Here is a 23136-nt window from a genome sequence, read left to right as displayed (position 1 = left end):
TCTGTAAAGGTCACACACACGTTTTAGAATGATAGCAAAATCTGTGCAGGTAATTATGTAACGATACATACTACAGCCTCATCTTTTCAAACTTCCTCATGCTTACCTCAAGCATTTGTCCTTCAATGAAAGGTGACAATTTGGGGTATGGTGAAGTTAAAGATGCTGGAAAAGCTAAGGAGAAGTGGGAAGCAGAAAGGAACATCATAAAAAGTAAAGAGCTTGACATGAAGAAGAAAGTAAGTCAGGAGTAGAATTACAGTATGAAGGACAAGAAAAGGAGCGATAAACTTTGATACAGCATATATTTAAAACAAAGAGGACACCAAAGAGATGAGTGGTATGTAATTACTCGGGGAAAAGGAAAAGGACAAAATCAACTAGACTGAAGCACAAGGAACTTGAATTAGAGACTATAAAAGATAATAAAAAAACACTTCTATACTTGAAATATTAAACCGAGAGTAGGAGTATTTACCTAATCACTAATCAAATTACATGCTCTTTGACATCTCATTTTGCCATCCATCCTGGACATTAAGGTAAAAAAGCATATACAGTGTGTATACCTATTATGAAACATCTAAGACACATTTGCTGAGCTCTTGCAATGCTCGATAGAATAAAGATTACATTTTTCTGACTAGTAGTGAGTAATGATCACAAATTATAATGCTGTAGTTTGTCAAGTGTTTAATTCTGTTAGCATTTCAGACTTCCCATCTAGCTAAACAGTTATTAATAATTATTTGAAGAATACCTTAGTCTCAAAATGTATTTAGATACACTTATAATGTTAATAACTATTACAAGAATTATAAAACAGTGCATACTGCATTCCCTGTGACTAGACCTCTTGCCGTATCCTGATCAAATTACTATATTTTATATATGTATATGACTACAAGATTATATTGAGAAAAAAAGCTTATATCAAACACCAGGACAAGAAGATATCCAAGTTGCTCAGAACAAAAATGACTTACACAAGACAAGAGAGATCCGCCAGCTGGTTCTATGAAGTCGAATAGTTGTGATATATCGTAACGTGGATGCTCGGAGTGTTGGGGTTCATCCTCTTGAGGTGTTCCTCATAGATTTTACAAACACCTGCTTAGGAATGGTAAAAACAAATAAACCAGAATTAAAATGGGCTGAGTGAAACCTATAGATTTATGGATAGAGAATTGGGTGTATACAGTGACAAAGTGAATATTAAATTTTGTAAAAAAAATTTATATATATATATTATATATATATATATATATATATATATATATATATATATATAGATATACTATATAGATAATATATATATATATATATATTATATATATATAAATGTACATTGATGAGCCATAATTAATATTTCAAAACTATGCTTATTCTGAAAATGTATAACATTCAAATAATGTTAATTTCCATTGAGAATATATAACATTAGTGAAAGTACATGAAACTGTTGAAAATTATGCAATGCAATAAATTTTCTTAATAGTTACAATCTGAAATGGAAAACCTACAAATGTTTGCATAAGCATAATAATAATTCTCTGGTTAGATAAAGGGAAGGTAACCAATTGTAAACCAGTGAAAAATAATAATCTTTGAAATGGTTTTAAGGCGCTTGTCTAGCGTTCGACAATAACTGATTTTTTGGCGCCCGATTCCAACTTATCGGTGTTGATAACCGATCACAAAAAAAAATCTCTTGCTACATCGTTTTCTTGTGATTCTGCAGCATCAACACTGTTTTGCTGTCTGTCACCCCAAGACTATTCTATTATTTATTTGGGAATGCCTTTGTATTCTTCATATTCTCATCTACCCTTTATCTTCGTTTTGTATCTTTCAGGGGTTTAATAAGAGTACGGTGGGGCCCCTTATTCACATTCTCCAGATTCATGGACTCGCTCAATCGTAGATTTCTCTCTGGAACATATCCCCCCATTATTTGCGGGAAATTTGCCTATTCGCAGCATTTTTCTATGATGAATATCCATAAATTCACTTTTTTTTTTTTTTTTTTTTTCCCCATCACCACGAAATACACTTTTTGTAATAAAACTAATGAAAAAACAATGTATAAAATTTTGAGCAAGGTCTTCTTGAGTTTTTTACAAAATACAGGCAGTCCCCGGGTTACGACGGTGTCGGCTTACGACGTTCCGAGGTTACGACGCTTGTCAATAGACGTTATTTCCAGAGTTACGACGCATGTTCCAGGGTTACGATGCCTACAACGCTCATCTGGGAGATGAAATATGACACCAAAAATGCAAAATAATCAATATTTGAAGGGTTTTTTTGATGAAAAATGCCATAAGAATGCAGTTTACATAGTTTTCAATGCACCCAAAGCATTAAAAGTAAGGTTTTCTTAGGATTTTTTACGATGTTCCGGCTTACGACGAGTCTCAAGAACGGAACCCCCGTCGTAACCCGGGGACCGCCTGTAAGTCTTCAAACTTCATTACCACATAAAATGAAGTTTGTCAGTCCAAAATGTTTTTAAAAAATGAAATTCAATCCTAAATTATCAAACACAAAAAGAACACTGTCAAGGAACGGCAAAACTTACATTACCAATGAAAGAGAAGAAAAAGATTATTAAGAATTTTTTGACATGCAAAATACCTGTTACAACAACAACAAAATAAATAAAATCCCTAACTAAAAACTGTACACATAAAAACAATTTTAACTTACGAAAAAATTACAAGCTTTTGTTAGTTAAAACATGCAATGCACAAAACCATTAAGTAAATTTCATACACCTAACAAAACTGATACAATTACACGATTTAGTAAGAGTGAAGACTTTACAAGGTATTTGCTACGCTGGCTAAACTTATAATTTCCTAAAATTCAAAGCAAAACTAGGTGCTGTACAGCCAAATGGCAATTCAATACTAAAAAGGCAACCAAAATGACAATTTGTCTAAATTGCATTTTTCCTAACTATACAAACCTGAGGTCCTTTTACAATAGGAAGGTACTAGTGGCGGCAGCTGGATAGGTCGTAGCTTTCGAACAAGGGGTTCGGTAGTTAAACTGCTTGTCCCGACAGGCGCGCAGCGCGCGACTGGGAGGTAAACAAATCACTTTTGCTTTTGGCCCAAGCAAAAACTGCAGAGTGAGGGGTGGCATGAGGTGGGGCTATGTGTAAAAGGACCTCAGGTTTGTATAGTTAGGAAAAATGCAATTTTAGACAAATTGTCATTTGTTCCGACACGGCATACAAACCTTCGGTCCTTTTACATTAGGAAGACTCACTTCTTGGTGGTGGAATCTGAGTCTTTTGTGAACAGACTGGTGTTCGCCCAACCTTGGAAGCCTCCCTGGTCGTAAGAGCGAGGGAGGGATCCAAGCCTCTGTCCGATTGATCGGGGTGTGCACCGCAGGATCAATGGTCAGACCTCTGGACCGAGTACTAAGAGAGAGGCAAGCGTATCTCTTCGTACCAGCAATGTAAGAACTTGTTCCTGTACAGGAGCAAAGTTAAAGTCATGGTTTTGACTCTTGTAGGCATCCACTTCCCCCCCTTGTAGAAGGAAGTGGTGGATATTCTGCTCCCCATCCCTCGTGAAAGGGATAGGATGGGGCTCTGTCATATAGCTCACCGGCATCTCGTCCTTATCCAGCAGGGTGATGACCGTATCCCTCTACCCACAGGTAGAGGGGAAGAAAAAGATAGAAAGAGAAGCCAGTCACTTTCTCATCACTATCTATTCATACAGTCCACACCAGGACTCGATGCTGTTCAGCCTGCTAGGGTCTGGGTTAGCTAGACGACGTGTTGAGCAGCCACCACGGGTCCTATAAGAAACCGATCCAAGGACCTATGGGCAATATCCAAGAGGTATAAGGAAGTTGCCGGTGGTCTGGTTGTACCAGACCCCCGCCTTCCATACCTGCGCCACGGAGAAGTTCTTACGAACCGCCAACGAGGGGCCGATACTTCTGACTTCGTGAGCTCTCGGACGGGACGTACGGATGTCGTCCCACTCCATCAGCTCCTACGCCCTCCTGAAGACCTCACGCAGCCAGGACGAAAGAGTGTTCTTGATACTTCTTTCTTGTTGACCCCTTTGCTAACGGAGAGGCGTCGACACTCAGCCCGAGGTGTCGAGTTCTCTTCAGATAGCGCCGTAGCGTCCTCCCAGGACAAAGCAGCATCTCATCCACATCATTATCTGCATGACGCTCCCGTACTCTCTTCGCCGATGCCAGGTCCAGCAAGACGAGGGTCATTTGAGTTCCCTGGGTTGGCAAGACCTTTGGAAGCTGCTCCTAAGCAAGGAGATCTCGAACGAGTTCGAGATGTCCAATCCCGTCAGTTTCAGGAGGAGCGACAAGGCGGCTCTGTATCCTTGACTGTGGGAACTTAGAGGAGCTTCCTCGGCGAAGAAAAAACGAGGAAATCCGCTACCTGCTGAAGATTGGCTCTGAGAAGAGATAGGCCCCGTCTACAACACCAACCACCGAAGACGGCCGACTTCCCCTGGTAACAAAACAGCTGCAGAGGACTGACGGACGTTTCCAGCCATCTCTGTTGCTGCGCTACGAAAAAAGCTTCTCGTACGCAACCAGAAAAAGGTGGGATAACAGCCAGCCGTGAAGACGTAGGGACTGGACTGCTCGGTGGTACCGCTCGACGTGTGGCTGGCCGAGAAGGTCGTGCCAATGGGGAAATCTCTCTCGGTTCTCTTGCGAGAAGAGCCAGCAGGTCCGGGATACCAAATGGACCTGTGGCCATTTGGAAGCCATCAGGATCATCCTGAGATTCGGGATGACCAGTGCTCGACTGATCACCTTGCGAATCAGGCTGAACGGGGGGGGAAAGGCATAGGCGAAGAGGTTGTCCCACGGGTGTTGAAGAGCGTCCTCTGCAGCTGCCCATGGGGATCCGGCACGGCCGAGAAGAACACCTGGAGCTTCCTGATGTGCCGGATGGCGAACAGATCCTCGACTGGTCGCCCCCACAGGTCGAAGAGCCTTTCCGCCACGTCCTGGTGTAGAGACCATTCGGTCCTTATCACCTGATCCCGACGGCTGAGCGTGTCTGCTACTACATTCCTTCCCTGGAATGTAAGCGTGCCGACAGCTCTATTGAGTGTGCCTCGGCCCACTCGTGCACCTGCCGAGTCAACTGATACAACGGGAGAGACACTAGGCCCCCCCTGTTTGTTGACGTAAGCCACCACCGTGGTGTTGTCGTACATCAACACCACTGAGTGTCCCATCAAGCGGTCCTGGAACTCTTGGAGAGCAAGGAACGCTGCCTTTAGTTCCAGTACATTGATGTGAAGGTGCTTGTCGTTCTCGTACCACACTCCTGAGTCCGCAACTCTTCCAGGTGCACCCCATCCCTCGGTCGATGCGTCTGAGAGCAGCTGCATGTCCGGGGGGAGAGTGCCCGGAGGCACTCCTCTTAAGGGGTTCCTGTCGTCCAGTCACCTGGCTAGGTCCTGCCTCACCTCCTGTGTCAGTGACCATGGAAGGCTTGGGGGATCCGTCGCCTGTGACCAACTCTCCTTTGGTCTCCCTGAAGAGACCGCAGGTGAAGACGCCCGTTAGGGACTGGCTTCCCGAGTGACGACAGGTGTCCGATCACGACTTGCCATTGCTGAGCTACCTGTTCCTGCGAGACAGAACTGGTTTGGCTGCCTCCCTGAATCTGCTACCGTGTCGATCAGCATACCAGTACTTCATCCTCTGCTTGTGCTCGAGATCGGACTTTTCGAAGTTCAGAACGATCCCCAGATCGCGACAGAACTCGAGCAGTCGATCCCTGTCCTGTAGCAACTGCGAGCGGGAGCTCGCCAGGACTAACCAATCGTCGAGATACCTCATCAGACGTATCCCGTGCGAATGGGCCCAAGCAGACACCAGAGTGAACACTCGCGTGAACACCTGTGGGCGGTTGAGAGACCGAAGCAACGTGGCCTGAACTGGTACACCGTCCCGTCGAGGATGAAGCGGAGGTACTTTCTGGAGGACTGATGAATGGGTATTTGTAGATCCGCATCCTTCAAGTCCACTGAAAGCATGAAATCGTTCTCCCTGATAGAGTCGAGCACTGAGCGTGCCGTCTCCATCGTGAACCGGGTCTGGCGAACCAACCGGTTCGGGGAAGAGAGATCTATCACTGGGCGCCAGCCTGTTTGTAGACTTTTCCACCAGGAAGAGTCGCTGTAAAGCCCGGTGACTGATCCGTACCGATTTCTACAGTTCTCTTGCTCAGCATTGGTCTTGATCTCCTGTCTCAATGCTACGTCCTTCGATGCCCCTGGAAACGTACGCCTGCTGGTTGGACCGGGTCCAATGGCTGGCCAGGCACTCCCCCACTTCCGGCAGCAGGTGAGGGGGAATGCCGTCCTTCCATTGTGAACGTCGTCTGGTTGGGGCTGATCGAGACCTGACAGGAGAGAGCCGATACCGCTCCGACTCATTCCAGTCCTCGTCGAGGTCGAAACCTCAGGAGGACCGAAGGGATATAAATATGATGTCCGAAGACACGAGAAACGCCTCTGTCGCAGTAGAGGAGGTGAAGGAGCTTGTTCGACCGTCCAGAACCGAGAGAGCCTCCTTGTCCGGAGACGAGAGACTACCTGGCTCAACCCAGTCGGCAAGCTCCGATCGCGGCAGACCCACCGTCGATTTGGATTCCCTCCTCGGGCCCCAAAACGACTCGAGACCGAGACGTGGCTCTGCTGGTGGGAGCGGCGATCCTTCCCCGAGGTCATTGTGCTGACGAATCAGCGCCGTAACCTCGGCAAAGTTCCTCTGGATCTCGGAAGTCACAGCATCTTGCAGATGGGGACCGTTAAGCCCTTCGAACAAGAGCATATTCCGAGAACCTTCCTCCTAAGAAGGGGGAACAGCGACAGCCCTCTTGGTCTTCCCCATCCACTTGCGCATACGTCCTGGCCGGTATCCAAGAAAACCGTGCCTGGCACGTAGGGCGTCGTGGTGGGATCATGAGGGGCGCACCCCTCACGATCACTCCTCAATACCTCGCTCCTCCCGGTGTAACCCGAGGAGGTTGAAGGTACGGGAGAGGCAGACCTGACGCTCCCTCGTCGCTCGCTGGCAGGACCAGCAGGCTTGGAGGGCTGCAGGCGATCGTCAACCCGCGGTGACGATCGAGCTGCAGGCCTGGTCGAACCGTCTCGCTGTGGAGAACGGCTGGACTGAGCACAGCGGCACTGATCTCGAGTGTCAGAAGAGCTGGTGCTGGTTGCCGTACCCGATCGCTCTCTGTGAGAGCGACGGTCAGGCGACCTGCAGGCTCCACTGTCGCAGGTCCGAGACCGGACTGCTTGTCCTCACGGCACGTCACGTCGCTGGTTCCAGCCGTGGCTGGCACCGGCGAACAACGGAGGACCTCTTCCCAGCCTCAGCCCGTGTCGGTCGTGGACCGTCACGTCACTCCCCGGGTAGCCAGCTGTTCACCGCGAGAGTGAGAGCTGGTCTGGTGAGAGTCGCATGAGCGGCTGTCACCAGTCTTCCGCCCCGTGCCGTGAACCTGACGCTGAGCGGACTCAGAGGTCTGGTTCCTGGCTGCACGGTCGCTGGTAGGCGACCGTACACTCGGTACCTCCCGCGAACGGGAGGCCGAGACGGACCCTGATGCAGTGGCAGAACCACTGACACCAGGCGAGGAAGTACCGGTGTTAGCCGGTACCCCTCTGGTCCCCGTAGTCTTCTTCCTTGCGGAAGAAGAGACGGGCCCCGCTCCCGAAGGAGCAGGAGGACCAGCGGAAGGAAACCCCCCGCCCAGCGGAGGAACACCCTCCCGTCCCACCGAGGTGCGACGGGTCCCGAGAAGCTCCCGAGGAAGCTTCTTAGGAAGGGAGGTAGGCGACTTCCTTCTTCCTTCCCGGCTGTAAAAAGCCTTAGAAGTCGAAGGGGAAGAAGGCCGAGCGGCCGGACACCGATGAAGAAGAATGAAACGAACGGACGACCACGACACCTTCCTCCTCTTCTTCGTCAGCTTCCTCAGGACAGACGTAAGATCTGCTATCCAGGGCGGAGCCGGGGCTGCTGTAGCCGAAGCCACAGGGCCCGGACGCACCTGTACAGACAGACCAAAGTCTGGGGTAGTATCACCACGAACAGGGACGACATCAGCAGGTATGGGCATCTCAGGAACAGCAGGCACGGCCAGCACATCATCGGTAGGGACAGCCAGCGCAGCAACGGCAGGAACAGCCAGCGCAGCAACGGCAGGGACAGCCAGCGCAGTAACTGCATGGACAGTCAGCCCAGAATCGGCAGGTACGGCAGGCAGCACCGGAAACACAGGAAGTGGAGCAGCAGCCAGCAACATCCTGGTACCAGGCGGCGGGCAGGTCCAGGGAGGGCGAGCTTTCTAGGGCAAGTGGAAGTGTGGTCGCTGGCAGCGCGGCAACCACGAGCGGCAGCGGCACGCCCCCCTCTCGGTACGGCGAACGGCACTTCACAGCGGCTGTAGGCAAGACTGTTACCACGTGAGGCGAGTACACCAGGTGAGGAGGGACGTCGTCACCTGGTTGCGTGGTCACCACTCCATGGGTGACCGCAGTAGGCCCAGACATAGAACCGCAGCCCCTGGACACCAGCCCGCTCTGGCAATTGGAAGGACGCCCATACCTCACCAAGGTCCACTCTCGTGGCAGTAGCACCTGCGGAAATAATAGTAGTAGCGATTAATGGGGGGAAATCCCTCGTGCGGGGTTTTGATCCCTCCGACGAGTGGAAGACCCCTATACAATTGTACATCGGGCACCGAGCGCCCCCCCCCGCGCTCGACGGATCGGGCGAGGAGAAGAACGCCGATAACCTCCCCCCCCCCCTAAGGGGAAGAGCCATCTGTGGGAACTGAGCGGGGGGGGTCTCGTTCCCCACCCCCCCCCGCACAGTACCCATGTACCCAACAACAAAATAAGAGCCCTAGAGCAATCGTGCCATCGGCACGAATACAAGGCATAAGGATCAATTCCCTGACTGAGCGGAACTTGAACCAAATAATATTGATGCAATCATAATAAGGAACAAAATGAAAATGCATCTTGCAAACGATTCACTTCACAAAGAATAAGGGCTCGATCGAAGCGCATTCGCAGCCCTTCGCACCGAGCGCAAGGGTGAAAGGTTTCATTCCTTACCTTTATGGATCAAGGTTTCTGGAAACCTTGATCCATAATGAATTGATGCAATCAAGAAATATATGAAAATGAAAAGACCCAAGATCCTTTAATTCACAATTGAATTCAATGAAATGATTGTACTTACAATTCAGTTTCACTAGATACATAGAAAAAGAAAAACACAATCATGCGAAAGCAAAACGACGATGAAGCGGGCAGAGAGCGATGATACACGTCCACACGCCAGCAGGCCGAAAGCAAAAGTGATTTGTTTACCTCCCAGTCGCGCTGCAGCGAGCCTGTCGGACAAGCAGTAACTACCGAACCCCTTGTTCGAAAGCTTACGACCTATCCAGCTGCCGCTAGTACCTTCCTATTGTAAAAGGACCGAAGGTTTGTATGCCGTGTCGGAACAAAGAAATGCTTTCAAGAACCGATGACCTCAAAGTAAAGAGGTACTTTAGCATTACCAACATCTAGACTAGTTGGGTGAAGCTTATGAGTACAAGCTACAGTGGTACCTCGACATACGAAGGCTCAACTTACGAAAAACTCGAGATACGAAAGCAAATAGGAAGATTTTTTTGCTCTACATACGAAAATTGTTCAAGATACGCAAGGTTGTTGCTGTAAAGTCCAAAGATTCGCCCGGACCATCGATAACAATTTTAAAACTCACGCGCCGCCAACTTAGTAGACTCGCCAACATCCTCCCACTCTCCCATTGGTTCCTGATGCTAGTCCACCAGCCATAAGATCCTGCTCTCCTATTGGTCAGCATCTCTCCCATGATCCCACCATGCATCGTACGTAGCGGCGTGCTTTTTCAGCCACTTGGCGGCATCATCGGTATCGTAAGCAAGCGGAATTCGTTCGTTCTATACGATTTCGTTTATTAACGTAAATTCGTTACTGATTTCATTGTAGTACTACTTGATCGTGTTGTGTGAGAACTTTACTTCATACGTATACGTACTACATAACTTAATTACGTAAAGTATATACGTAGTCATGGGTACCAAGAAAGTTGAAGTAGGAAAGAAGAGGATGCTTTCTTTGGAGACAAAAATGGAGAGCTACACCTTCCAAGGCGTGACTATTTGTCAAGCAAGAGGAGCCACTTGCACGATGAGATGGAACAGGTGCTTCTTGTCTGGTAAAGGCCTGGCATCCATTCGGTGGTGCAGTATGGGGAGGCTGCCAGCTCGGACACGAAAGCGGCTGAAGCCTTTATTAAGATGTTCGACGAGATGACAATCAAGGAAGGCTACAGTGATGAGACTGGCCTTTTTTGGAAAAAAATGCCTCGTCAGACATACATCACGGAGGAAGAGAAGAAGCTACCCGGGCATAAGCCTATGAAAGACAGGCTTACGCTCGCACTTTGTTCCAACGCCAGTGGGGATTGCAAGGTGAAGCCCTACTTGTCTATCATTCCGAGACTCCTCGAGCCTTCAAGGCCCACAAAGTGCTAAAGGAGAAGCTTCCAGTGATGTGAAGCTACGGAGTGGGTAAATCTGTGTTTCAGCCCGACAGTGAAGAAATTCTTGGAGGAGAAGCGCCTCCCCTGAAATGTCTGCTGTTGTTGGACAATGGCCCCTGCTCGCCTCCTGGCTTCGAGGAAAATATCTTAGCGGAGTATTCGTTTATCAAGGTTCTTTATCTTCCGCCTAACACCACCCTCTCCTCCAGCCCATGGACCAGCAAGTGATATCGAACCTCAAGAAGCTGTATATGAACATATTTTTCAAGAGATGTTTCGAATCACCGATACCACAAACCTCACCTTGCATGAATTTTGGAAGGAGCATTTCGATGTTGTGATATACATCCGACTCATCGATCAAGCTTGGCAGGAGATTTCAAGGCGAACCTTGAATTCTTCGTGGAGGAAACTCTGGCTTGATGCCGTATCCGCAAGACTTCGAGGGATTCGACGTGGGCAAAGCTGGTGCTGCAGATTCAGGAACAGTTGACGATCCTGAAACTGTTTTGCAACCAGATCTTGACGAGATCGTTGCACTCGGCAAGTCCATGGGGCTGGTCGTCAACGAGGACGACATCAATGAGCTTACGATGGAAGACCTGAAGGAGTTGGAGGCCATGCAACATAATGTCGTTCAAGAAGAGTTCTCTAGCAGCGGCAAGGAGGACGACGACCCTATGACAACAGCAGAAATTAAGGATGCTCTAGCTGCTTTTCATAAGGTGCAATCATTTGTAGAAAAGAGACACCCCAAAAAGGCTTACACAGGTCGTATGCTTGTGCAGTTTGATGACGTTTGCCAGAGTGTTTCAGGAGCATTTTGAAAAGCAGGCAGAAGCAATCTTCCTTGGATAGTTATTTTTTAAAGAGGCCTTTAGTACTAGCAGGAGTATGCAAAAAGGAAGATCCAATTGATACTACGGAAAACAAAGTTGAAAGTGGTGAAGAAATTGAAGAAGAAAAAAAAAAACCTTAAAAATAAAAAAATAAATAAAAAAATTTAATTTTAAGCTTTTTGTAAAGTTAAGTGTTACAGCTTTGTTAATGTGTTTCGTAAAGTAAAGTGTACATACTATAAGAATTTTTCTGCCGTTTGTCCTCCTCCTCTGTCGCCACTTTCAGAGATAGCCTCACTCGAAAGGTAAGGTTCCACATTTTACTACATACGTACGTATGTATGTACAGTATTTCTTGTATACCATGTACACTAATACACTTTATTTACAGGTACATACATATTAGTACTGGTACGTATTAAGTTAGGTATGGAATGGTCCAACTTGTTGTAGTATTTCATTGTTTGTTGGTCAATTTAGCTTTATTATAAAATTTACTGGGGTGTTTTTGTAAGGCTTGGAATGGATTAGCCATTTTACATGTAAAATGCAGTTCAAGATACAAAAAGCTCATGATACGAAAGCCGCCTCGGAACGGATTAATTTCGTATCTCGAGGTACCACTGTATTAGAAAACTTCCCTTGTTTAACTACATGCACTGAACTGAGAGATTTATAACTGATTTCCATAAATAAACAAAATTAAGGTCGAAACTGAATAAACTCCCTCAGGGTATCTAATAACGTTTTTCACCAAGCGGTATCTATTTCAGCATCTAAATGTAAGCTAATGTTAAAAAATAGCAATAAAAAATACATCAGTTTCTTACTACTTGACTGAGGCCATAACTTGCAACCAAATGATAACAAAAGAAAGAGCTAGGGTCCTTATTTGATGTTTAAAAAAAAAAAAAATACTAGAGTAACCTTGCAACTGAAAATGAAACTAAGATGCCAGTTACTATACTTGAAAATGAAAAGTGCTTTAGGGACAAATACACACAACTACTGAAAAAAGACTAAGAAACATCCACAGCAACAAAATGAACCGATCAAATTCTAATACCAAGCTCTTACTGAACGTGAGCAAACGGTGGATTAGGGCGGACGCTCACTCACCTGAAAGAGTATAAAGTGATTAGAGTACTATTAACGTGTCTCGCAACAAAATGACGACAGTTCAGATTTCATTCGCTAATCCTTGATTGCGTTTACAAATCTATCCCAAATCTTTACACATTTTGTGGAAATACAACTGTCATAAGAATAAGGGTTTGACACTTCTTCTATTCAAAACTCAATTAGAAGTTTCATTTGATCATATACACATTACTTACTGTCTTATTATTATGTGGCGAAGTACCTTAGAATGCACTAAGACAAGAGTACTGAACTGCAAGCAATAGAGTGTATGGCCTAACAATAAGGTCAATTCAAGCACTACCCAGGGCACACATATGTTAAGATGCTGGACACCAAAAGACTTTAACGCATGCAAAAAAATTTAAGAGATGCAAAAGTGTCTAAACGTAGTTCGCCATAAGCTCGACCCCTAATCCCTTTTTAACCAACTTTCACATTTTGGTGCTACAAACTCATCATACACAAGGGCTGATTCTGTTATTCCTCACTTGGTAAGAAAGGCACTGCTGGGTTTAAATGACCTTATTGCCACTGGCTTGCGAGACTATGCTGAGAAGGAACCCACTTCTGCAACCTCATCTAGTTTTGCCCACTGAGCCAAGTCTCATTCAACTGGCACATCAAGTAGGAGGAAAAGGATTTGTCCATTTCTGGAATAGAGTTCAAAAGTTTGGCCAAAGGCCAGCGCTGGGACCTATGAGGCCGTGCAGCGCTGAAAGGAAATTGACAGTAAAGAGGATTTAAAGGAGTAATGGGGAAAAACCTCATAGTTGCACTGCGAAATAATTGTTATGATAAGGATGAGAAAGACTGAAGAAAAAGAATTTGAATGGAGGTACAAAAACAGGAGCTAAGAGCCAAAGGGATGCTGAAAAGAAGTACGAGTAATGCCAACAGTGAACTACGTGAGGTGCACTGACAGCAGTAAGCTGTGCAATGGTTGCCCATTAGTCCAAATTAACTAAAGAGGCAGAAGTGACTGTGTTTGCCAGAACAGCTAAGGTATAATCTGACAGGCAGTAATTTCATATCAAGTAGTATTAATTATCAGACATGATTGCTTAAAACCACCTGCACCTTTATTGAATATCAGAAGTTTCTAAATTAAATATCCTGTTCCATCTCGGCCAAGTTAGTTCAAACCTGAATAAAAACAAAATCAGTTGTTACAGCAATTTTTGACTATATCCAGGTAAAGACAAAATAACTAACACTTTCGTCATTGTCATAATGAGGACGAGCAAAAGTTGTGATAAAATTATGTACTACTGGGTCTCACCATGTGCTCAGTCCTCAAAATGTCAAGACACCAATGGATGCCAGTGCCAGGAATGATGACAAAAGTGTAAATAGGATATTTCTTGTTGTAACTTCCAATACGTACTTGCTAGACTGTGTCCTTGAATAATATGAGTGTGCAAAAAAGGCTTTGACTCATGAGCCTCGATCTCATCTTTGTAAGGGTAAGAATTTCAAACAAATGAGACATTCTCTTTTCACCTCCACCTTGATGCTGCAAGGAATGGTATTCGTCAAAACACAAGATGAAAAGTAGAGGGTATGCTACCTAGGAGGTGAGTGAAACTAGGTATGGCAGATATTAATGCTTCTGAGTAGGTACCTCTTGAAGGGTCAATTCTGGTGCATTGTGACCTGACTGGTCAGGATGGAAATTCAAATGGCTTCCCGACTTTTTTGGTCGACCACGAAATTCTACTCTCTTGTGTCGGTAACTTGAGCAATGAGAGGATGCAGCTCACCCTTGTTCCAGTGACAGGGGAATAAGATTATCTTCTGAGGAAGGTCTTCATGAAAAGTTTGCTTGTATATCCCCCTTAAAATATGCCTCTCTTGAGCAGAGCAGTGACCTTTTGGCTACTTCAAACACAGCATCTGAATATAGAATATAAAGAATTTAGGTCAGAGGCCAAGTGTTGGGACCTATGAGGTCATTTGGCGCTTAGAGGGAAATCGATAGTAAGGAGGTTTGAAAAGTGCAATAAGAGAAAAACCTTGCAGTTACACTATGAAACAACTGTTAGAGTGGAAAGTCAAATGGAAGAGAGAATATGAACCGAGGTACAGTAAAAGGAATAAAAGAGGTTGCAGCTAGGAGCTGAAGGGACAGTGCAAATACCCTTAAGTCATGCCTACAGTGCACCACATGATATGCACTGATGGCACTACCCCTTACACGGGCCACAGTTTTGGATAATCCATATGTACCACTAAATGCTTCCACCAACCTTCAAGGACCCAGAGTCTAGGCTGAAATTATTCAGACAATCCAAGAAAAATGAAAATAATGTCTAGACAAAATGCTACCAAAAACTTAAAAGCCTTAAGACAAAATTACCTTGCAATAATTTCTGAAAAACATAGCAGAACTACCAACACAAAAACACAGGAACAAAGCTAACCAACAAGAACATGACAAGTTCGTTAGTTTTTATATTTTGACAAATGCTTAAATAGCTTAAAAATAATATTCAGTCTTCTTAAGATTTGCATCAAACCCTGAAAAGCAGCAGCCATGCCCTTATAAGACTACAAATTCTACAACTGATCACTATGGCATATAAAAAGTAAACAAATGAATGAGCAAATATATGCAACTCACATACTAGAATTATCAAAAGTACCAGTGTTACCAAAGCATTCCACATGGCAACCAACAAAATAGCAAGCTAAGATGCTGAAAATATTTAAAATCATAACAAATGCAAAAAATACATGGCAAAAATAACATGGAAGAAAAAGAAAATAACAAAGATGTTAGAAAATTCTGTTGCAAATGATGCCAAATTATTAGTCAAGATTAGCATCTAGGTTTATTGAGGATGATCAACATACCTTCCATACACTCGTTGACACTTTCGTAGTCTGAAAATGTTCTGGTTTCTGGTTTAGGTCCCGGCTGAACTAGCAATATTGTGTGCGCCTGAAAAGGAAAGGAAATAAACTGATTATGCAGAACAAGCTAAGAGTTCTTAACTATTCGAAAGACAAACGATCCTGGAAATTACTCTTATTTGATATTAAAAACGTTTGCACGACAAATATCTTCATTTCAACATTCTGTCTTACCATCAAGGAGTTTATTAAGTTTTGTGGTACATTACTGTATACTCTTCAACACTGCAATCTATTAAGTGGATAAAGATATTTAAGCATTTGATTTGCAGTTGAAACCCAGCAAAAGTTCAAAACCGCACCGAGTGATGCGAAAAATATTGTAAAGGTCAATATATTGGGTAGTAAAAAAGGTTGCAAATAGTTTTGACTAATTACTCTATATACCACAATTTATCTGAATGTTTCTTACACAGGAAACCTTACTTGTTGATTCAAGAACCTCAAAAAGCACTCGGTTCCAAATCCTACCCCTTACATTTTTCCTCCAGGTATAGGAGCGTTTCTGATATTTTGCCCATTGCTATTTCTTCTATTTCTATATATAAATATTCTATAATATTTCTATATAGTCTTTGGCTTGGATCAAGATATTAAAGAGTTCCCACCAGCACACCTTTACGATGCATACCTACTGGGACATTGGAACTTGTGCATAAGAAACACAGGAATTTGAAATCAATCTATCTATCTATCTATCTATCGATCTATATATTATATATATAATATATATATATAATATAGATATAATATATATTATATATAATAATATATATATATATATATATATATATATATATAATATATATAATATATAATATATATATATATATATATATATATATATTATATATATATATATATATATATATATAGATATAGATATATATATATATCCTTATATACGTATATATATATATATATATACTGAAAACTGACAGATGTTTTTCAAAGTGACGCAATCCTAATGCTCTATTTATAACTCAGAATAAGAGGGCAAATCAATCCTATTTATAGCCTGACAATGAGGTATGAGGAAACAGCAATTGCAGTGTTAAAAATAAAACAGAGCTGACAGACAAGTTGGTTATAATAGTTGATGAGTGTGATGAGAAACTCATACACACCTGTGTGTGTCTGTTTCTTCAACAATACAATTACGTAAACCATAGCACAGCGTGCATCAGGGAACGAACTTTCCAATTCTCAAGCGTACAGTATGAAGAAAACAGGATTCACATACTGTCACAGTTTAACAAAATAACAATTTGTCGAAAAATGATATTGTTATGATACAATAAAGTTTGTTCATACTTACCTGGCAGATATATATATAGCTGTATTCTCCGAAGTCCGACAGAATTTCAAAACTCCCGGCACACGCAGTGGTCGGCCAGGTGGTAGTACCCATTCCCGCCGCTGGAGGCGGGCGTAAGGAACCATTCCCATTTTCTGTCAGATTTTTCTAGTGCCACTGTCTCCTGAGGGGAGGTGGGTGGGCACTTTGTTATATATATCTGCCAGGTAAGTATGAACAAACTTTATTGTATCATAACAATATCATTTTGTTCATGAATCTTACCTGCCAGATATATATATAGCTGAATCCCACCTTTGGAGGAAGGGGGAGACAGATTCGATTTTGGGAAACAATTTCATATATATGATTGATATTTTGGTTCCTTAACTGTTAGCATAGCTGACTTCGTGAGTACCGTCACCCAAGTCTGCATCTGCTTTACTAAGACTCCAGCTAGGTAGTGACCTGTGAAGCTGTTTAGTTCTAGAGGATCTGTTCACGGGGGCGTGACCACAATGCAACTAGATCCTATATTATAGACCTCCAATTTCGGTACTGCATTCCTAGAGGTGCAGCAAGGACGTGACCTGTGTAGCTGGTGCGCTCTAATGAACTGTCACGGGGAGCGTGACCACAATGTGACAGATCATATAGGTGTTGTTTAGACACCGAATGCTGTTAATGCTTCACTGGAGGTGCCAGCAAGGACGTGACCTATGTAGCTGGTGCGCTCCAGATGATTTGTCAATGGGGCGTGACCACACTGTGACAAAAACATTTTACCCTACTATGAGGGCGAAGCAAAAACATTACACCTGACCTAGCCTATCTGGTTAAACTTCGTAAAACCAAGGCTAATGGAGGTAAGGCCGCCTAAGGCGGCCTACCCAAGACCACAAAAAACTAAACACCTACATAAACATAATAAAATAAAAAATAAAAAGAAATAAAATTAAAAAGTCCAAACTAACATATTATTTTCTAAAAGATAGGAAGAGTGCTACTCTCTGTCCCCAATATATTGTCTGCTGCGACAATAGTAGCAGTTCTCGTATGTAATCCTCACCTCCCGAAGGTAGTGAGAGGCAAACACTGAATTACTACGCCAAAATGTGGCATTCAAGATGTCATTGAGTGCCATGTTCTTTTGGAAGGCTACCGACGTAGAAATAGCCCTCAGTCCATGCGCATCACCTTCAACACTTTCATATCACTGTCTTGACAGGATGAATGCACTTCCTTGATGGTGCCCCCCCTCAAGAAAAAAGCCAAAGCATTCTTTGACACTGTAACCTTGGCTTCCTGACCAAAACACCACAAGTTATCAGAAGGACCTCTTATAAAACCTTGGTTCCTATCTTTTCAGACGGAGGGTTGACTTCCTAGCTATTGCTTAGGAGTCTGCTTCGTCTCAAGAGCCTCAGCGAGGATGTGACCTATGGGTAAGAGTTCTTGTGGGTTTGCCGATGGGGTCTTATCCACTTACTCGGCAAAGCCTAACTGGCATTTGTCAATGGGTGCTAATCCACTCATATGACCATATACCTATGCCTATTTAGCATAATTAATGGAGCACAACACCGATCCCGATCACCTGATCCTAACACGAGGGTTAGCGCTTAATTTTAAAAAGAGTTAAAACTAAAAATTAACTCACTAGTTAAGGATCAGTGTCGGCTCCCTATCCCAGCAACGTATCCGCAGACACGAACAACCAAGAGAAAAGGATCTCTTGTAGGTTGAATTGACATCCTTCGTGTAACGGGAGGTCAACACAGAATTGCATCTCCCGTAAGTGACAGCTCATATGTCCTTTATGACATATTGTTATGGAACCAAGAAGAATTCATAAAAGCTCGCACTTCATGCATAGGTTCAAACGGACTGGACATGAGGAACTTCAGAACTACATCCAAGTTCCAAGACGGCAACTTGGGTTGTTGAACCTTCATCGTTTCGAAAGATCTCAAGAGATCGTGAAGGTCTCTGTTGTCCGCCAAGTCCAGGCCTCTGTGCCTAAAGACAACTAAAAGCACACTCTTATAACCCTTGATTGTAGAGACTGCAAGTTTTAGATCCCTTCTCAGAAAAGGAAGTCAGCAATCTGGCTCACAGGTCGTGGTGGAGGAAAATGCCGTTCTTCTTGCACCAACTCCTGAAGACTATCCACTTCGATTGTACACTGCGTTGGAAAACGCTCTTCTTGCACTCAGAGCGAAGAGGCTTCTGTGGTACCTCTCGAAGTGGGGCTGTCTGAGTAGATCTGTCCTTACTGGAAGCGTCCTCGGGAAGTCTACTGCAAAGGCCATGACCTCGTGAACCACTCTCTCGCAGGCCAGAACGGGGCGAACAAAGTCATTCTCGTCCTTCCGACACCGCAAACTTTCTCATGACTTCCCCTAAGATCTTGAACGGGGAAAGGCGTACAGGTCCATCCCCGTCCAGTCCCAGAGAAGTGTGTCTATCGTCACTGCAGCTGGGTCGAGTACTGGGGAGCAGTACAGTGGAAGCCTCTTCGTTCTGGACGTCGCAAAGATATCCACGAGCGGACGTCCCCATAACCCCCACACAGCTCTTGGCATACCTCCAAAGCAGAGTCTACTCGGTTGGGCAGAAGTTGACCTCGTCTGCTGAGGAGATCGCCCAGACATTCTCTACTCATTGCTACAAAACTTCGTAAGGATCATGACGTCCAGTGCCCTTGCCCACAGCAAGATCTCCTTTGCCAGAGCAAAAAGGACTGAGACTGTGTTCCTCCCTACTTCTTCAAGTACGCCAGAGCTGTGGTGTTGTCTGAGTTGACTTGGACTATTCGACGAGAGACTTTTTCTTGGAAAAACTGGAGAGCTAAAAAGATGGCTGCCATTTCCTTTAGGTTTATGTGCCAGGACACCTGTTCCCCTCTCCAGGGGTGCCTGCACTTCTTTCCCCCTAATGATGCTTCCCATCCCGTGGTGGACGCGTCGGAGAACAACACTAGGTCGGGGCTCTGAAGCTTGAGAGACACGCCCTCCGACAGCTACACTGGATCTAGCCAACATTTCAAGTGATGTTTTACCTCTCCTGAAATTTCCAAGATCATGTGTAGATTCTTGGTTTTTTTTTTTTTTTTTTCAATTGTACTTGAGAAAAAAATGTAACGGTCTGAGGTGCAGTCTCCCCAAGGAAACAAACTTCTCCAGCGAGGAAATGGTCCCCAGTTAGACTCTCCATTCCCTCACCGAGCACGAATCTTTCCTTAGGAAGGCTAACACTTTGTCTAAGCCTTGCTGCTACGTTCCTGGGACGGAAAAGCTCGAAAAGCCACTGAATCCATCTGAATCCCCAGATACACGATGGATTGGGTTGGGATCAGATGTGACTTTTCGAAATTCACCAGTAGTTCAGGGACTTCACCAACGATTAAGTTGTTTGAAAATCCTTCAGACACCGCGTTTGAGTGGAGGCATGAATGAGCCAGTCGTCCTTCGAAGATAACAATTGCGAAGGAGGAGACTGAGGGGCCGCAGGCTGAAACTATTCTTCAAAAGAGGCTCAAAAGCCATCGAACCAAGACCTCTTCTTCTTCTCAACTGACACACGTTCGGGAAGATGGTAACCGTGCTCTCTAGACAACCTCTGGAGAGCTGCATGAAAACTAGAGAGCAAGGCAACTGGCGAAAGAGCGGAACGAGGAGAAGGAGAAGGACTGCCTGTACTCTTGAATTGGCAGCCTATCATCCGCCTTCCTCTCACGATGTGGCTTTGCCTCTCAACTGCAATCAACAAAACAAGTTGTTGTTGCAGAGAACCCAATCATCCTTTTCGATGGAGAACATTCCTTCTCAGGCAAAAGGCTGATCCTTTGAGAAGACGATGGGCGAGGGGAAGCCCTCCTCCTTCTCACATGGACCGCCAAGGATATATCTTAGGAGCGACCGAAGCGCTCAAAAGCATACTCATCGGAAGACGTCCTCTCCGGTGAAGATCGCAACACAGTAGAAAAGAAAGGAGGATGGACGTGAAGAGTTCCCCCTCCCTGAGACCTACATCAATACATCTCAGCTCTCTTTTACTGCAGAAAGTCTTCCAATTGCCCAGGAGACGACTGCAAAGCAGAAGGAGCTAACGGACGAGAAGCGTCCCCCTCCGAGGAACCAAAGAAAACGACGGCACCGCCTGTGCGACCTATATCGTCTTCGTTCTCCTCAGAGGGAGCGAGACCCTCCGAGAGTTCCAACTCCTGCGCGGGGAGGACGTCTCTGAAGACTAAAGTAATCTTTCAAGATTCAAATTCTATGAGATTATGAGCCATGACATCACCTATAGACGAATCTTGACTAGAGAGATGTTCAGAATCATTTCTAGATCATCTATGCTATTCCAGTTTTTTATGCAGGAAAAACTGGAGAGGTGTGAATTTCAGTCTATTCGGCAAACAAACTTCTCCAGCGAGGAAATGGTCCCTGCAATTCATTCATTCCCTCACCGAGCATGTTTCCTTCCCTAATAAGGCTGCGTTTCACTTAAACAGGAGTAATTTTAATTTTTAACACTGTAGAAGATTGTTCATTTGTTCTTCCTAAAAGTCTCCTTCCCTGAGATCCACCTTACTATTCTCTGATTCTCGGCGAATGTCTGAAGAAGCATTACGTTGTGCGTCCATCCAAGAGTCCTGCCGAGCGTCGCGCTCGGCGCTGTCGTATTTGGCAGCGGAAGGAGTCCCCTTCATAATCGAGCAAGGGACGTCTCGGCGAGCTAATTGACTGCATCTCTTGCACATCATTCTTGTTTCGAGGGAAATCATGTGTGCTATGCCGCTGTAGACTCGGACAGAATTCTGTTACCATGCGGTAAACAGAACCGAAAAAGGTCTAATATGACAATTTGTCGAAAATTGCATTTTTCCTAACTATACAAACCTGAGGTCCTTTAACAATAGGAAGGTAACTAGCGGCAGCTGGGACGGTCGTAAGCTTCGAACAAGGGGAGAACGGTAGTTAACTGCTTGTCCGATCGTGCGCGCGCCCGCGCGCCCGAGAGGTGAAGAATCACTTTTGCTTTAGGCCCATGCAAAAAGTTGCAGAGTGAGGGGTGGCATGAGGTGGGACTATATGTAAAGGACCTCAGGTTTGTATAGTTAGGAAAAATGCAATTTTCGACAAATTGTCATTTGTTCCAATACGTAATACAAACCCTCGGTCCTTTAACAATAGGAAGACTCACTTCTTGGTGGGAGGAATCTGAGTCTTTTTGGTGAACAGACTGGTGTTCGTCCAACCCCTGGAGTGCCTCCCTGGTCGTAAGAGCAAGGGAGGGATCCAAACCTCTGTCCGATTGATCGGGGTGTGCACCGCAGGATCAATGGTCAGACCTCTGGGCCAAGTACTAAGAGAGAGGCAAGCGTATCTCTTCGTACCAGCAAGCAAGAACTTGTTCCTGTTTGCAAGAGACAATCATAAAATGATGGGTTTGTCTCAATTTGGCATCCACTTCCTCCCCCTTGTTGGAGGAAGTGGTGGATATTTACTCCTATCCCTACTGAAAGGGATAGGATGGTGCTCTATTGAGTAGCTCACCTGCATCTCGTCCTTACCCAGCAGGGTGACGACCGTGTCCCTCTACCAAAGGTAGAGGGAAGAAAAAGATGGAAGAGGAGCCAGTCACACTCTCATCCTCATCCATTCTTACGGTCACACCAGGACTCGATGCTGTTCAGCCTGCGAGGGTCTGGGTTAACTACACAACGTGTTGAGCAACCACCACGGTTTCCCAAGGAAAAAGATCCAAGGAAATGTGGGCAATATCCTGAAGGTAGAAGGAGGTGCATGCGGTCCGGTTGGACCAGGCGCCTGCCTTCATTACCTGCGCCACGGAGAAGTTCTTGCGGAACGCGAGAGAATGATGAAGAGGCGTCCACACTCATCCTGGGTGTCGAGTTTCTTCAGACAGCTCCGTCGCACCTTCACAGGACAAAGCAGCATAGCCTTCGTATCGGAGGCGGTGACGTCCATTAGGGAGGGTATTGTGAAGGACTCGAACCAATCGTCAGTTACCGAAGGGTTCAGAGTCTTCGCTACGAAGATCGGTACGAAATCGAGCGTCACAAATCCCCATCCCTTTGTGCTTGACTTCTCAAGAGAAGTCATGCAGTTACCTAAGACGAAAAGAAGGGAATAGTCGTATGACCTATCCCTCTTCTCGACTTTGGTTATGTACAGTACTCATACTGACAAGCTATTAAGACGAAGTAATGATTGCTCTGGAACAACCGAACTAAGTCCACAGCATAGTTCGTAACTGACTCGGACGCTCTGACAGCTGCCGACTGACTGGTTCGGAATC

At 45.0% G+C, this 23136-nt stretch overlaps 1 protein-coding gene and 1 long non-coding RNA gene across 3 annotated transcripts in view; one reads left to right on the top strand and one right to left on the bottom strand.

Annotated features, from left to right (window-relative positions):
• LOC135227102 (enhancer of rudimentary homolog) overlaps window positions 1–23136 on the top strand; it is a 139557-nt gene that overhangs the window by 48993 nt on the left and 67428 nt on the right. The window lies entirely within an intron of this gene.
• The window catches only part of LOC135227100 (uncharacterized), a 67993-nt gene continuing 45871 nt past the window's right edge, over window positions 1015–23136 (bottom strand). The window contains exons 2-3 of the long non-coding RNA XR_010317347.1: window positions 15453–15540; window positions 1015–1113 (exon numbers count right to left, since the gene is read on the bottom strand). This is a non-coding gene — a long non-coding RNA (uncharacterized LOC135227100). The remainder of the gene's footprint in view (window positions 1114–15452; window positions 15541–23136) is intronic.

This window comes from Macrobrachium nipponense, chromosome 15 (genome assembly GCF_015104395.2).
Source record: "Macrobrachium nipponense isolate FS-2020 chromosome 15, ASM1510439v2, whole genome shotgun sequence".
Lineage (NCBI taxonomy): Eukaryota > Metazoa > Arthropoda > Malacostraca > Decapoda > Palaemonidae > Macrobrachium > Macrobrachium nipponense.
The sequence above is the reverse complement of the archived record's forward strand: the minus strand, read 5'-3'. Positions and strand labels throughout refer to the sequence as shown.